Genomic DNA, 5,532 nt, shown 5'->3' with positions numbered 1-5,532 from the left:
TTTTTTTTTTTTACCAAACATAAACCTAATATTGCCTTCTAATTTCATTGACTTCTATGGCAGCTTCCAATTTTGTCAGCAATGATAAGGATACATTTCTCTTTGTCTCAAAAATGTTTATATCATTCAAAAGGTGAGAAAGAAAGGACATTCCAGGAAGCTGACCTTGTAAAGCTAAATGGATTATTAATTGGTCTGCCAAGTTTAATTTTTGATCAGAAAGAAAGGTAACACTTGAGCACATTTTAATTATCTGATTTTAAATTTTTCCATCACTGCCATTGAAAATCTGCAAGTAGAAGAGATTCGACAAGTGAAGGCATTTATTCTCATCTCTCTAAAGACATGATCATTTAGATGATTGTGGTGGATAGCATAATATATCCAGAAGACATTAGCAAAGAAAGTCCATTTTTTTTTTATCCCTGATCTTTGATTTGCTGGAGTCCATATTAAGAACTGCACACTACATCTCACTTACCCTAATATCTGTGCTGTCACTTGAAATATTTCAGAAAGTTTTCTTCTTCTGTTATACCATCCAACAAAGTTTTACAAAACAGCATGCTTTCATTCACAGTGTTTTCCAAAATATATCTTACAAATGCCAACAACTGAGCACAACCTGAAACATCTGTGGATTTGTCCATTTATGGGGCAAAGTAATCACTTTTCATACTCTTTAAAACCAGCTGTTCACAGGCATTAATTGCCATGTCACTTATGTGCTTTAGAACAGCAGCATTTGACAATGGTGCACGTGTTAATTTGTTTACCACATCTGGTTCTTTTTCAGTGAATACCGTCTTCATGGCAGATGGCAATAGAAGAGTGTTGCAATTATGTAGTTTAAGGGGGCTCTGAGTTGTGATGGGTACAGTATGCATTTAAGTGACAACATTTTTATATTAAAATGCATATGTAAATGCCTTTAAACTTCTGGCTAAGGGCTTCCATAACCTAGGTTTTATTTTATTTTTAGAAATAAACATGTTGTCTCTATGATGACAGAATGCAGAATGGTTTTAAAGATTTGCTACTTTTATATATCAGATCTTTGAAGTATATACCACGTCTGTCTTAAAAGAGATATACATGTTGTGTCTTCAAGTGATCCAAGAGCATTAAAGCTCTCTTATAGAGAGAAAGATTGAACATGGCCAGTTTCAAGCACTACGGTTCCTTTTCTGTGTCCTCTTCACTTTGTATACATGCACACACACCTAAGCACACACACACCCTACCCTGAAGATCCAAGTGACCTGGGAGAAGAGATTTATGTAAGAATTCTACCAAATACTTAGCCTCATGAAATCCCTCTGGAATTAATATAAATCCCTTGTAGCTTCTATCCCTTGGCCCTGCCTTGACTTGACTTCCTAAAAACTATTCCACATTCTTCTTCTTCTTTTTAAACTATTACACATTCCTGATGATTGATTTTGGCAGTCTCCTGTCTTACTCTATGTAGTGGCTGATGATTTCTCAGATTTTGTTTATTTCTTCTTCTTATTCTACCCTTTAAATATCAGTGCTCTCAGCAACAATATTAAAAGCAAACACTGAGAATAATATTTGCAGAATTGATGACAAATGAGTAAGTCTTTAAATGTATCTTTTCCATCAACCATGCTGTAACATCTGTCATGTAAAAAAAAAAAAAAATCCTTTCCATGACCTCACAGCTCTTGTGCTATTGTTGGAGCATTTCTCTTCCTGCCATTAGAGTAAATGTGTAGTTGCCAATTTTGCAGTCTGAAGTTCTTTTCTGTCATTTCTTTTGCCCATAACATTCCACCACTGAGCTCTCACCAAGGTGGCCAATGCCATCTACCTTGCTAAATCTAATGAGACTTCGAAGTCCTCATTGTTTGTAACTTATAGACAACCTTTGACATAGTTACTCCCTCTTCTTTCTTTAAAGACTTTCCTCACTTTGCTCCTAGAATAGCACTTTCTGGAGGTTCTCCTCTTCCCTTGTGACCCCCCCCCCCCCCCAGTTCTCTTTCCTGGCTTGCCTTCAACTCCAGGATTTCTCATGTTTGGTGTGTCCTACAGCTCAGTCCTCAGGTGTTTCTGCTTTTTCATGGACCCCCACTTCCTAGATCATTCCATCATGGCTCAGGTCATAGCATACTACTTGTATGCTGAAGACTTCATGAGTTACATCTGTGAGTTCTCAATTTCACATTTGCACATAAAATTGCCAATTGGAAATCTTCATTTGAAGTCTAAATGGCATCTCAAACTTAAGTGGACGTTTCAATAAAAAAGTAAATTAAGAAGCCTAAAATATGTATTAAATTGAATATAAAATCCCACTCTATCCCCAAATTTGCAGCTCCTATGGTGCTCCTCATTTCAGTAATTGTAAGAATTTTGTTATCCTATTTGCCTTGATCAAAAGCCTTGCAGATACTCTTGTGTCCTCTCTTTATCTGATATTTCACAGACAACTCAGCAACAAATTAGGTCAATTCTGCCTTTAAAGTACACTCAGAAGCTCACTACTTCTCTTTCATTTTTCACTTTCACCATCATCTTGGGCATGGGGGTGACAATTGTCTCTTAATTGGTTTTCTTGCTTTGTCTCTTCCTATCCAGCTTCCAGCACAGTCTATTCTAAATGCAGCAGACAGAGAGATCCTCTGAAAACAGAAGTCAGATCACATCTCTCCTTTCCTCAGAACCCTTCAGTGACTTCCTATCTTTCTGAGAGCAAAACTCAAAGTTTCCGTTTTTAAAGATTTATTTATTTACTTGAGAGAGAGAGCGGGGGCAGTGGCAGAAGGGGAAGGAAAGAGAAACTCTAAGCAGACTCTGTGCCAAGCACAGAGCCTGATGTGGGGCTCTATCTTGGGACCCTGAGACCATGACCCAAGCTGAAACCAAAAGTCAGACCCCTAACAGACTGTGCCACCCAGGTGTCCCAAAAGCCAATGTTTTTTGAAGGTAAACAGTACTTTTTATCTTTTTACCTTTGGATCTCAATTATGGCTACACACTAAAGTTTCTTGGCAAGCTTTCAAAATATACATGAATTTTGGAGCCCTATGCCAGAGATTCTAATTTAATTTGTATGGGATGAGGCTTAGATATTGGGGTTTTTTGTTGTTGTTGTTGTTGTTGTTTTTGTTTTTTAAGATTGTGCAGCCCAACTTGAGAACAACTGTCCCATGGTCCAGCCCTTAGCAACCACTCTGGCTGCCTTTTCAGCCACTCTTCCGCTTACTTGTTCCACTACAGTGTGCTGGCCTCTTGGCTATTCTTCTGACATACCAAGCACGTTTTCCCCCTTAGAGCCATTTCACTTGCTGTGATGCTCTTCCCGATAATGACTTTCTCCCAGTTACCTCCCTGGCTCTTACTTCCTCACTTCCTTCAATTCTCTGCTCAAATATTGCATAATAGGTGAAGGCATATCTCCCTACTTTATATAGAACAGCAACTCTATCACCACTACTGCTGGCCTTCTTTATGTTCTTCTCGCACAGGATATATTTATTTATTTACTGTCTGCCCCCTTTCCCCCATTAAATGTAAGTTCAAGTTTGCTAGATTGTTCACACATAGTCTACAGAGCCCAGAACAAAGCCTGACCAAAGTAAGTGCAGAATAAATATTTGTGTAATAAATCAATGAATACAGAGTTATTTTTTTTTTAATGGGGAAAAAGACTTACAGGTGAATTTTTGAAAATTGAAGGAATATACATGAGCAAATGTCTCAGGCAAGGTAATTAAAACATGCAGAATGTAACAATACAAAGAGGGTTTCTTTTTTTAAAAGATTTTATTTCTTTATTTGACAGAGATAGAGAGATGGGGATAGTGCACAAGCGGGGGGAGAGGGAGAAGCAGGCTTCCTGCTGAGTGGAGAGCCCAGTGTGGGGCTTGATCTCAAGACCCTGGGATCATGACCTGAGCTGTAGGCAGATGCTTAACCAATTGAGCCACCCAGGCACCCCACAAAGAGGGTTTCTTTATGAGGGTAGGTATAGGGAAAACAGATGACACAGGAGTAGACCCCCAGGTTTAGTAAAATTTCAGTTAGTCCCAATCCTAGGTACTAAGGATTGAAATCAGGAATAGTTACCAGAACCTGGATGGACAGAGAGTTATTTTCGAGAGTTCCATTGGCCTCAAAGGAGCTGTGACATTCTGCCCAGGGACATAGTTGGCTTAAGGTGCCTCATGGTGGGGAAAGAGATTACCAGGGAATAAATACTTGGACTTCACCTTCCTTCTTTCTTCTGTCTGTTCCTTTGAGATCCCTGTTATCTGAATCCAATGAGAAGCTAGAAATCCCTGAGGGGTCCAGATGAAAGCCAAAATCCTTTGTGTGATCTTTCAGGCCCAACCATAGGCATTATAAAGTCTTTCNGTCATGGGGAGAAGCCACCCACCTCATACCAGTCTTTGTACACACCCAGTTACATTGCAATCTCTGGAGGAAATTACAATAAAAGACTTATTCCTCTCTTGGTCTATTCAACTCTTGGGAGTTGCCAACTCCCACTGGTCAGACAGCCATGCTCTCATGTATATGTGCATTCTTAACTCAGGTGCCCGCGTTTGATCTTAAGACACTTTTATTTGTTCTTACTCAGAACCCAGTAGTTCTCCACTCTTGACATTTTCCCCTTCCCCCAGGTCTGTAGAATGACAGGGTTGGAGGTTCTCTTGGCAATGAAGTGATCCCTCTGTCTGCATTGATTCACCTAACCCTCACCCCAGTGCCATTCTCTGGGGGAGAAATGGAACTCTGGGGGAGCCAGCAACTTCTTTCTGGTCTCTTTCTTAAGCTATCTCAGTAAATGAAGAAAGACTTGGCTGTTACTTTCAGTTTGGTTTATTATCCTAATTGACCACCTCAACACCTAGCAGCACTCTCTCTCTCTCTCTTTCTCTCTCTCTCTCTCTCAGAATCCCTTTGATGTAATCCATATTTATTATCATCTCTGGACTGATAACAAGGTAGAAAAAATGAACCATGGATCTGGAGAATAAAATAAAAGATTTTCAGTAAATTTCAATCCTTTTGCCTCTCAGCACCACTGCTATCTTACATTCAGCCTCCATTCTTGTCCTTCATCCAAGTGAACTTTGTGTCCCTAACATGGGGAATGCATGAAGTCCCATTAATGCAGTATCACTGTAAAGTGTTGCCAATTTAATCATATTCTAAAACCTAAATGAAGGGAGAATATAAACAATTTAATTCCATAAAACACAACTACTACAGAAACTGCTTCTATAGTTGATCACAAGATTCATATTAAATAACATTGGTGATTTCTTCAACTCATTCCAGGTCATCTTATCCTCTGCTCCCAGTTTATCTAAATGGATTCTCTACCTGATTGTATGACTCAAGTATTTACTTTTACAGGATCTGAATCCCTGATGATCTTATCTCTACTGACTTGCTGCAGATTTCCAGTGACCAGAACTATTTAGCAACAGACTATTAAGATGTACTCCAAATAAATTCCTTGAGTTTCAGGCATAGTCCTCTTGCAAAAATTTATAG

Source organism: Ursus maritimus, unplaced genomic scaffold (assembly GCF_017311325.1).
Source record: "Ursus maritimus isolate PB19 unplaced genomic scaffold, ASM1731132v1 scaffold_1, whole genome shotgun sequence".
Classification (NCBI taxonomy): domain Eukaryota; kingdom Metazoa; phylum Chordata; class Mammalia; order Carnivora; family Ursidae; genus Ursus; species Ursus maritimus.
This window is presented reverse-complemented; position numbering follows the sequence as displayed.